Source organism: Pollicipes pollicipes, unplaced genomic scaffold, assembly GCF_011947565.3.
Source record: "Pollicipes pollicipes isolate AB1234 unplaced genomic scaffold, Ppol_2.1 Scaffold_4881;HRSCAF=5763_pilon_pilon_pilon, whole genome shotgun sequence".
NCBI lineage: Eukaryota > Metazoa > Arthropoda > Thecostraca > Pollicipedomorpha > Pollicipedidae > Pollicipes > Pollicipes pollicipes.
Genome location: NW_023596576.1, coordinates 50,487,451 through 50,498,269, shown reverse-complemented (window position 1 = coordinate 50,498,269; position 10,819 = coordinate 50,487,451). Strand labels below are relative to the sequence as shown.

At 55.3% G+C, this 10,819-nt stretch overlaps 1 pseudogene; it reads right to left on the bottom strand.

Moving 5' to 3' along the window:
* Window positions 1-3,228: 3,228 nt before the first annotated feature.
* LOC119100557 (non-lysosomal glucosylceramidase-like) overlaps window positions 3,229-10,819 on the bottom strand; it is an 18,416-nt pseudogene continuing 10,825 nt past the window's right edge.

The window sequence follows — 10,819 nt, the reverse complement described above, 5'->3', positions numbered from 1 at the left end:
TGAGTTTTCTGTTGTTATTTTGTTCTTGGACTCTCCGAGGACTCTCTGTCCTTTGCTTTGTGTTGCGTTAAAAGCGCTGGGGAAGGGAAGTGCAAAGTGCAGTGTGAAATGATTGGTGTTGATAATTTGTTACGCTCATTACACTGTCATGAAATTACCATATTTTAATATACTCTGTTTCACTTAATGGCCTAAGATGTTAAAAAAACAAAATACCTTTGTCAGGTTTCTGATATTACGTCCATGCCAACTTGAAAAAGATGTCTTTGTTTGCTGAAACATCAGTCACAAGCTCACAAGTTCTATATTTTGTGAATTGATTTTTTCACTCCCGCACGGTCTTTTTGCGATGAAATCTTTCACTCCCACCCCAGCTCAAAAGCGATTCTAGCTCCCTGTGCATGACGATTTCCCTTCTTGTGTCAAGATTTCAGGAACATGGATAGTAGAAGCGGTGTTGATATCACAGTGTTGTAAGTACAGTGGCAACGACGGCAAACTAGCAGGAGTCGATGGAGGCAGCCCATGATGATGTCTCCGCTCCCGCGACAGACACGAGCCCCGCTCGGGCCATGCCCTGCCATCCCGTGCCCCCGGGCCATGGGACCGTGACCGGACATCCGGCGGTGTTGTGACCTGATCTTCGCGAGGTCCGGCACCGGTGCTGCGCCGTGACGGCGCCTCACCGGTCGCCCATCCCCCCCCCCCCCCCAGCCCATTGTTCGCCTGGTCGCCGCACCGGCCACGGGCCGGCGGCGGTGTCGCAGCTTTCCTCTTGCGTGCCGCAACGTGGGACGCTCGGGGCTGCGCCGTGCGCCGCCGAGTTACACCTCAACGGAGGACGCTCATGGCTGTGCCGTGCGCTGCTGGGTTACGCCACAACGGAGGACGCTCGGGGCTCTGCTGTGCGCCGCCGAGTTACGCCGCGACGGAGGATGCTCGGGGCTTTGCCGTGTACCGCCGAGTTACACCGCATTTGAGGACGCTCGGACCTGTGCCGTGTGCCGCCGGGTTACACCGCAACGGAGGACGCTCGGACCTGTGCCGTGTGCCGCCGGTTACACCGCAACGGAGGACGCTCGGACCTGTGCCGTGTGCCGCCGGGTTACACCGCAACGGAGGACGCTCGGACCTGTGCCGTGTGCCGCCGGGTTACACCGCAACGGAGGACGCTCGGACCTGTGCCGTGTGCCGTCGGGTTACAACATGCGCTCCAGTTTTCCTGGCCTGGTTCGGTCTTGACAGGAAGTGAGCGTTCCAACGGAGGTTTATCCGTGATCGGGCCGCGTTTATAGGCATGTCGAGGAATGCTGGTGTAGCCCTCTTCACTATTGTTTCTTGTGCACGGGTCGCTGGTCCAGCCACGCACCAGTTACGACGGCTGTACCGTCAGCTGATCCAACAGGCAGATCAGCGCGATGCACGCACGACGATGTGATATCGCTCCGTGCTCTCTGTTGCGCTGCGACTGCAGGATGGAACGGGCTATGGCGACTGGATTTGTGTAACATTGAAAGAGTGCATATCCGCGTGCGTAAAGCCAAGGCTATTGGGAGGGAAAGGACGTTTGACCGGACCACACGACCTGTGGAGATGCGAACTGTTCTGGGGCATGGGCGTGTTAACGATATTTGTAACTGGTTTTGCCCTGTAAGTTAGTGTGAAGGAACGTCGCGTCAAATTTTGTTTCACCCGGAATTCCCCCAGAATTTCGGGGGTTAGGCGGGCGTTGCCGTCCAAGCAGCAACAACAAAAGGCTGTGGCACGAAAGGCGGGCCATCCTGACGTGCGGCAGATAACAGCGAGACCAGACAAGCTAAAAACAAACCGACGCAGTTCTTCCACACTTCAGCAAGGTTTTCGACAGCATGTCCAACGTTTCTGTCCTATTGCACCCAGCGTACAGTCATGATTAATTTTTATTTTTAGTTAAGAAACATTTGATTTTATTATGCCATAAATTGAAATCCAAATAAACCAGCAGTACTTTCTAAATGACACCCGAATGTGTAATGGCCCATCCGTTCCCTCCCAAAAGTCACCATCATATCGATAGCACCAAGAGTTCGCCCTGGAGGCCGACGGGCCTTCACTTCCCGAGGGGCTTGGGTCCTAGAATCTGACGAGTCCTTACACCGCGGGGGGCTCGCACCCAGAGTCTGATGAGCACTCATACCGGTAAGGGCTTGCGCCCAGAGTCTGATGAGCACTCATACCGGTAAGGGCTTGCGCCCAGAGTCTGATGAGCACTCATACCGGTAAGGGCTTGCGCCCAGAGTCTGATGAGCACTCATACCGGTAAGGGCTTGCGCTCAGAGTCTGATGAGCACTCATACCGGTAAGGGCTCGCACCCAGAGTCTGATGAGCACTCATACCGGTAAGGGCTCGCGCCCAGAGTCTGATGAGCACTCATACCGCGAGGAGCTCGTGCCCAGAGTCTGATGAGCACTCATACCGGTAAGGGCTTGCGCCCAGAGTCTGATGAGCACTCATACCGGTAAGGGCTTGCGCTCAGAGTCTGATGAGCACTCATACCGGTAAGGGCTCGCACCCAGAGTCTGATGAGCACTCATACCGGTAAGGGCTCGCGCCCAGAGTCTGATGAGCACTCATACCGCGAGGGGCTCGTGCCCAGAGTCTGATGAGCACTCATACCGGTAAGGGCTCGCGCCCAGAGTCTGATGAGCACTCATACCGGTAAGGGCTCGCGCCCAGAGTCTGATGAGCACTCATACCGGTAAGGGCTCGCGCCCAGAGTCTGATGAGCACTCATACCGCGAGGGGCTCGTGCCCAGAGTCTGATGAGCACTCATACCGGTAAGGGCTCGCGCCCAGAGTCTGATGAGCACTCATACCGCGAGGGGCTCGCGCCCAGAGTCTGACGAGCCCTCACACCGTGAGGGGCTGGGCCCTACAGGGCTGACGAGGGCTGATACTTTGAGAAATGTGCTATTATACAGACATAGTATTGTACAGGGTGTCCCAAAATTGATGCGCGGTTGTGTCGTCGTCACTAACAGAAAAGCATTATTGAGACCGGTTCATGATTGAATGCCAATGTTATTCCCACGCAATCGTATACACTGCCGCATGCGCTCCGGCATGCCCCACAGCAGGTCGTCGAGAGTGTCTGCCTTGACCCTCCGCCACGCCGCTGGCACCTTTTAGAACAGGCTGTTCCCTGAAGTGGCCGGTAGCGTCTTGCTGAGCTCCTCCTTGACGGTCGCCTAGAGATTCTCGATCGGCGAAATGTCGGGGATGTTGCCTGGCCACGTACCCTTCCCCCAGAATCCGGGGAAGTTGGCGCAGCGCCAGTCCTTGGTCTTCCGGGCATGATGAGCTAGTGCACCATCCTGCTGGAATATTGCCCTCGACATGTCTGGCAGGAGTTTGACCTTGGTTGGCGGGCCATTCTTCTTCCTCCGCTGAATCACCGAGACTGCAGTCTTCTTCAGCACCTCTCTGACATGGAAGTCGGCGGTGACGGTCTGCCCGCGCGGGACTTGGTGTGGCGCAGAGACATTTTCGTAGCTCATCATACCCCAGACAAGAATCTTTAGCGGCTGCTTCACTGTCTCGGCCATCGGCACATCCGAGCTGTTGTTGTCCCAGACCCGGTCGTTCTGGCGGTTAGGTGATTGGAAGAGCTCGAAGGGCGACTCGTCACTGACCGGAACGCGTCTCGAATCCTGAACGAACCAGTTTTTGCGGACCTTGGCGAATTCCAGCCGCCTGCACTTCTGGTCCACAGTAAGCATTGGCTGCCACCTGAGCTTGAGTGGGTTCAGTTGCGGGCTGGTCTTCAGATACTGGTGGGCGGCCGACTTGGAGGCTGGGTGTTTCTCCTCCGTCAGTTTTCACGCCATGGTTCTCGCAGAGTGGCGTCTTTCGAAGGTCGACCTTGCAATGACGATCTTCGCCGCTCGGCTCAAGGCCGACTTCTGCCCACGACCTGTGCGATTTTCGAGCGTCTCTCCTGAGCGGTCGCGGGCCAGCCAGCGCCTGATCGTCGCTACGTTGACGCCAAAGTCCCTGGCGACCTGAACCTGGGTCATGCCGCCCCGGACCATCCCACCCGTGCGGAAGCGGATCGATGGCTTGTGCTCTTTCACCACCGGCGCTATGGGGACTCGACGTTACGGCTATCTCGAAAGGAATGATCTCTTCCACCCGCTACCGGCCGAGGTCAAACCGGCCGCTAGGGCCGTGTGATCACCTGACACGGCGGGGTGCCCTGGGGCCGGGTGCGGTACAATTTCACTCACTCATTGTTCGGGAGAGAGGAAATGACCAACTGCACATCAATTTTGGGGCACCCTGTATAGCATACAGATTAAGTTTTTGAGAGATTCTTTCACAAGTGTGGCCGCAGAATGTTAGTTTCAATCCTTTATCCATTGCTGTCAGGCTCTCTTAAATGTGACATATGTTGGACCATACTTGCGTATGGACCTACACTTGCGTATTGGACCATACACTTGCGTATTGGACCATGCACTTGTGTTGTTATATGTTGTACTACGCACTTGCACAAACCAAAACTTATTTTTGGTTTGGTTAGAACTTGGGCCCTTTCGGCAGTTAACGGGCCATTTCAGGGTTATGAAACGAAGGCGAGCGGACAGCTGTGGCATGGCAACATGCATCTGAGAGTCCACCGCAAAGACTAAGCCTGCACAGGGACCCCTTCTCGGGGCATGTGCGGGCGGGCGCTTGGGTCCATGGGCGGGGGCCCCACCAAGGAGCACTTGCCCATTTACGGCTGGTGCATGCAGCTTGCCCCTGATAAACGGTGCGTTGCGAGGATGCAGGTGGAGCGTGGCTGGGGAAAGAGGGCGGATGTGTCCAAAAACGATGTGTGATGGTATTCAGGATTGCGGTTTATGCACGATACATCGAGATCCAGGCAGATTCCGGGGAGCGTCTTGCTCGGCGCGTCGGCTGAGGGGCGGCCGGCGTGGCCCACCGCTGCCCGCCGGACCGCCAGTCGACGGCGGGCGGCGTCGGAGGCGGGAGGTGCGGCGCCGCAAGCGCGGACGGCGCGCGTCTGCAGGTCCCGCGGCCCGGCCCACAGACTGCCCGAGGGGTAACAGTGCGGTGCCAGCGCCCGGCACGGTGACGCCCCGCGGGCCGCCGCAAGCCCAGGGTCATCGTAGTGGGGGTATCCAGTCGGTTAGGGGTGATTTTTCGTGCTGCTGTTGGCCGGCAGTGGGTCCCAATATGGTTAGGGGATTGGTTGTGCCCAGACAAACAGCTCTCCATCTGTATTTGCGGTGGAGTGAGTAATGCAAAAATCGTGATGCCAGAAACACAGGTTTGTAGGCCAATGAAAGGATAACGAAACTTTGAACAGCTAGAATAGTGCAACTTGTATGTTTTTTCCTCCGCCACAACACTGCTTTAGTGTATTCAAGTGTAGCTTCTCCTTTGCAGTTAACGCTAAGTTATAGTAATGGAGTATATTTTACATAAATTATGCCACCAACGGGACTTGTATTCAAGCCGAAATTTAGCGCGATCATCACAGCGTAAATAACATATATCTGGCCAAAGCAGAAATCAAATGATCACAGAATTCGGGAAAACTCCATATTGATATCTACCCGAAAAGAATAAGATATCATCAGAGCTCAATTTTTGGCGGTCCCACATGACATCCAAAGGGTTGGAGGACAGATCATTTGCCAAAACAAGACATGATCCTGAATATGCCAAGGCCCCTGAGGTGGTTACATGATGAAGTAGTCTGGTCGGTAGTCCGTTGGTCACAAGACAACCAAGGACCACTGCAGAGGAGTCCCATGACAATGAAGGATGTAAAACAACCGGATGAGGTGAACATACCGAGGGGCTAAACGTTCAACGTTCGGCTAAACGAGGGGCTAAACGTTCAACGTTCGTAAACAGACCCCGAGCGACCAAACCACATCAAGATAGTAAGGATCCGAGGACGCACGAGGGGCAGCGACACAATGCGAGGACCCGTAGCCGTCAAAAACTCATGAGATGTGTCCAGGCGGCCAACTGCAGTACTTGTGAAGCGAGATCACGCCCGTGGGCAGATCACAGGTCGTCCTATCAGCTATCCATGCTATCAGCGAACGGATCTGTTCATCTGAGCCCGTGTTCGTCACAACCCGCTCTGCACCGCAGACCGTGTTGCATTGAATTTATCCTTGGTCACTAGCGGGTGCTAAACGAAATAACAGGCAGAGTGACGTCAGCGCAGCAAATAGGCACCGCGCTTTGCTGCACTAAGTGTTGAGTGCGGGCAGACATGACTGCTAAGCTCACGTAGACATGACCTGCACAACAGGCGGACCTTATCATTCCCAGGCGCGCCCACGTAACCTCAATTTGCGGTAGCGCGGGTCGGTGGTAACGCGGGCGCATCACTGCAGGCGCAGTTTGGTGTGTTGTGCAGTCGTCTTAGCGCGGGCGCATCACTGTAGCCACAGTTTGCGTTTGTGGTGCAGTCGGCTAGCGCGGGGGCATCACTGCAGCCACAGTTTGCGCGTGGTGTAGTCGGCTAGCGCGGGCGCATCACTGCAGCCACATTTTACGCGTGGTGCAGTCGGCTAGCGCGGGCGCATCACCGCAGCCGCAGTTTACATGTGGTGCAGTAAGCTAGCGCGGGCGCATCACTGCAGCCACAGTTTACGTGTGGTGCAGTCGGCTAGCGCGGGCGCATCACTGCAGCCACAGTTTACGCGTGGTGCAGTCGGCTGGCGCGGGCGCATCACTGCAGCCACAGTTTACGTGTGGTGCAGTCGGCTAGTGCGGGCGCATCACTGCAGCTCTCCACATGCGCAGTCAGTACAGCTGCCGTTCTTGATCAATTAAATTTGGGGGCGTGACTTCTTCACTGCAGTTAGTTGCGAGCAAAGCCAGCAGGCAGGACTGCACTGCACAGCTGCTGTCGATTCTTAGTCTATGATCTCTGGATGTGAGTGCGGCGCTGCAATAAGCGACGCATACAATTTGCAGACCGTACTGATCAGTGAGCGAAACCTTGGAAGCCATCATCATTGGGGCGCACCTGGTGGAGCCACCCCGAACTGAGTCCCTCGCCATGTCAGCTGACGTCGCGGGGCTACGCTGCTGAGCCCACGCCATGCGTCGATTGGCTGTCGTGACCGGCGGCGCCACGGTGCTGATTGGAAAGACGTGTCCGGTGTCGGCTGACGCCATCCGTCACCGGGTGACGGAGCTCTTCCGTTATCCCGCCCACGCCAGCGACGACGGCCGCCGAGTCTGGCCGCTGCTGCCGCTGCCGCTGCCGCTGCGGGCGCCGGCAGCGGCAGCGGCGCGGGTTGAGACGGGTGCAGCTGGCGGTGGCCGCAGCGTGACGTCATCGGGGCCACCCCCGCCTGCCTTCGTCCCACTGATTGCGGCCCAGAGGTGGGGCTGACCGGCTGTCTTGCGGCGGAAGTGTGTTCCGGTGCAAGTGCAGTGGAAATGAATGTCGACACCGATGGGAGCACGCGGCGGTGAGCGGTATCAGCCGGCATTGGTCCATCCAGGAATTTGACGCTCAAAATCTGTCTGCCGCCGTCTATGCTGTGGTCTTCCCCGGCACCAGGATGTCGTAGAAAGGGGGCGGGGGACGGCGCCCGATGAGCACGGATCGCGCTGATTTCTTAGTTTTTGACGAGAGCCATCTGCGACAAAGAATATGGGCTTCGGGTGGAAGCCCGGGCCTCCATTCGATCTGCGCCGTTACCCCCGGTCAACGAAATTGGACGAAACAATTGGGAAATGATGCTTGTATCCCTGGAGACCTGGAGATGACGCCCCTCCGAGGGTTGACCCTTCCCGCTAAGAAATTATACGTGTACGCCCAGCCAGGCTTGCTAACGCAAGCAGGCAGTTCAGTTCGCTTCGGACTGTGGACAGTTTCGTCCACGCAGATGGGCAGTGGGTCGTTCGCCTGTTCCGTTCGGTCCGGTGCTCGCTGGCGGGTGCGATACGCTTCGGACGTGTCCCAGCTGCTCGAGGGGCCGGTCTGACGCGTGCTGCTCTCTCGACGGCGGAAGCCGCGGTGTCTGTCGGCCGTTCTGGTCCGTCTCCGGCCGTGTGACGGTGGCCACGTCCCGGGCGCTGATCGGCGTGTGGTCCACCCACCGGCCACGGGCGCAGCCGGCTCGTCGCTGCGGCTTGGCCTGCCGCCATTTGCTCTGTCATAGTCACTTCAGAACACTCGGTCAACCCGACTCCTAACGAGAGTCAGCTCGGGACACGCGGCGGCCTTCGATTCATTGCCGATATCGCCTCGGGAGACGCGACCGCGTCCGTCTCTCGTCAGTCGCCTGGGTGCACAAAGCAAATAGCAACCCCGCACGCCTTTCAGTTGCAGACGTGCAGCGTCGTCTCGCTCGCTTGACCGAGGCCCGCGACCGCATCTCGCTCCTCGTGTCGCGACCGCAGCCGTCTGAAACACTGGGCAATACATGTGGCACTCGGCTCCATCCGCATAGACGTGTCTGGTTCGTGTCATCTGTCAATGGCTGACGGGCCGCTGGCGACGGCGCGCGATTTTGACAGCTTTATTTTTGGTTGGCGTTATGCCTGGGGTCAAAGATGACCACGCAGAATATGCTGAGTCCACTGAATCGGGGACGGCGATTAGTCTTCCAGATGGTGGTCGGCTTTTTGTGACAGTTGAACGTTCTGCAGTTTTATAACGAGACTCGACTATTCCTGGCTGGCGGAAGTGATTTCGGCGTAACTCCCTACTTCCTGTGGCGGTTTCATAAAACTGGTGGCACTCCTCCGAAGCATATCCTAAAATGTCCGGGCTGAAGTAATTTTAATTCCAGCAAAGCGGTCGTTGCCATAGCAACAATGTCGCTTTGGACCCGAGGGGTATTTCTGTATATATCACGTCTAATCTAATCTACTCTAGTTTAGTCTAATCCAAAATTTTCGATAACGTGGCATAGAAGGTGCGGTCATATATGGGTAAATTAAGTGATACATTTGTGATACGTGTGAAGGTCAATTGATAGAATAATTCCGGTCACTTTTTAATTTGCTGAAATTCAGGGATGTCATCAGTCTCAGCATTATTCCGCCACTCGCAGAAGTAAACATAAATGTTTTGTCCGTGTGTTCATCTCCGTGCTCTGAGCTACCCTGTACTGATGTGAAGGCAATGTGCCTCCTCAACGACAAAGCTCCTGAATAGCTGCCTTTATCCTTACCCCAGGTTATTGCATTTCACCAACCTTTAATCTGTCCTGTCATAGAAAAAAAGACAAAACATGATCTTATGAAATCCGCGGCATGCGGGAAGGACCTTGGTTTTCATACTGGCCTGCCAGCTGTATCCACCACACTTCTGGGCATATGTTTGTGATACCTACAATGCTACAATACAACTTGCAATCGTATTGATTTTCCTACATATACGTACTCGTCGACCCTTGGCATGTTAACATCGCCTCATAGCTCAACAATTTCTCACTGTAGGTTGATTTTCGGCCAGAACGTTCTGTTCCTCCGCTCCTGCATGCCTGTGGGCCAGGTCCTCTGTGGTCGTCTCTGCTGATTTTACGCCGGCGAGAGTATCTTTAATGTTACTTCAGTTTTAGAGTGACTGTGTTCTCCTTGGTCGAATCAGCTACGTGTATGAGGCCCGATGTATGCTTGATAAAGTACGGAGAAACTCTACTTCAGATATCCCCGTAAATAGAAGCTTTCGACGGGCGTGGGAGTACATGTTTTCCCCTTACTTTATGCCACCGGATTCGAAGTAAAATCTTGGTAAGCTACTCCCTGCGCCACAACCGTACGCCATTCTCTCTTTATGAAACTGGTTACAGGTCACGGTGGTGTCGCCAGCCCGGCTACGCGGCGAATGTTTGGTCCCCCATTCGGGAGATCCCCGAGGAATATCCACGAAGCAAAAACTGGCCGTCAGCAGACAAGGGCGATTGACATAGCTGATGCAATTTCAAAATTGATTTCATAAATGGATCATCACGTTATATGGTCAGGGTCGTCCCAGAGGGACTGTGTTTAAGTCGCGCATCGTCTTTACCTGGCGTTTTTATTACCATGCATTAAAGCGGAGAAAGTAAAAAAGCACCAGGCAGTGGAGAAGGCGCATTTCGATGTATTGTTCTCCGAAAACACGAAATAAAACGACGCACATCCCACTTACTTGGCCCACACTTCGGCCCCCAAGAAGCCAGAGAATAAGCGCCCTACCTATACACAGATGACAGCTACAGATTCGCCAAGATGAGATGTCTCTATTTGACAGAGGCTTCGGGCTGCGTATGTGGATTGATTCTCAACTCGACTCAGCTCGATTTTGTGAGCAGCTCGTCTGCTTGTCTTTCGGGACCCATGCGTGTTGCGTCCTGGTACGGCCCCTCGCTGGGCGCGCCTCTGTTTGTCCTGGAGGTGCTGACATGGGCCGCCAGGTCGTGTCACGCAGAGAGACACGGCCAGGATTCACAGTGGATAGGATCGCTGCCCCATTGGCAAAGTACTTATCTGGAATCGATGTCTTTGACGTCACACGTCCTACATCACACGCAAGCGACTGCTCAGTGGTGTTGAGGCGAGTGCTTATGACGTCATCGGTTGCAAATTATGGACGGCGTTCGGTAATGGTGAACGCGGTTCTGGTGTAGTGCACGAGATATGGTCTTTGCCAATTTTTTCGAGGTATCGTGCTGACTCGTGCTCCAGCATACACGCTGTGTTTGTGAAACGCGGCAGAGGCTTGAAAAGCTTTTGCGACAGATTTCACCGTCACGACCAGTGAGTTTTGCAAAATCAGTTTCCGCCAAAGTCGTGGCAAATGCG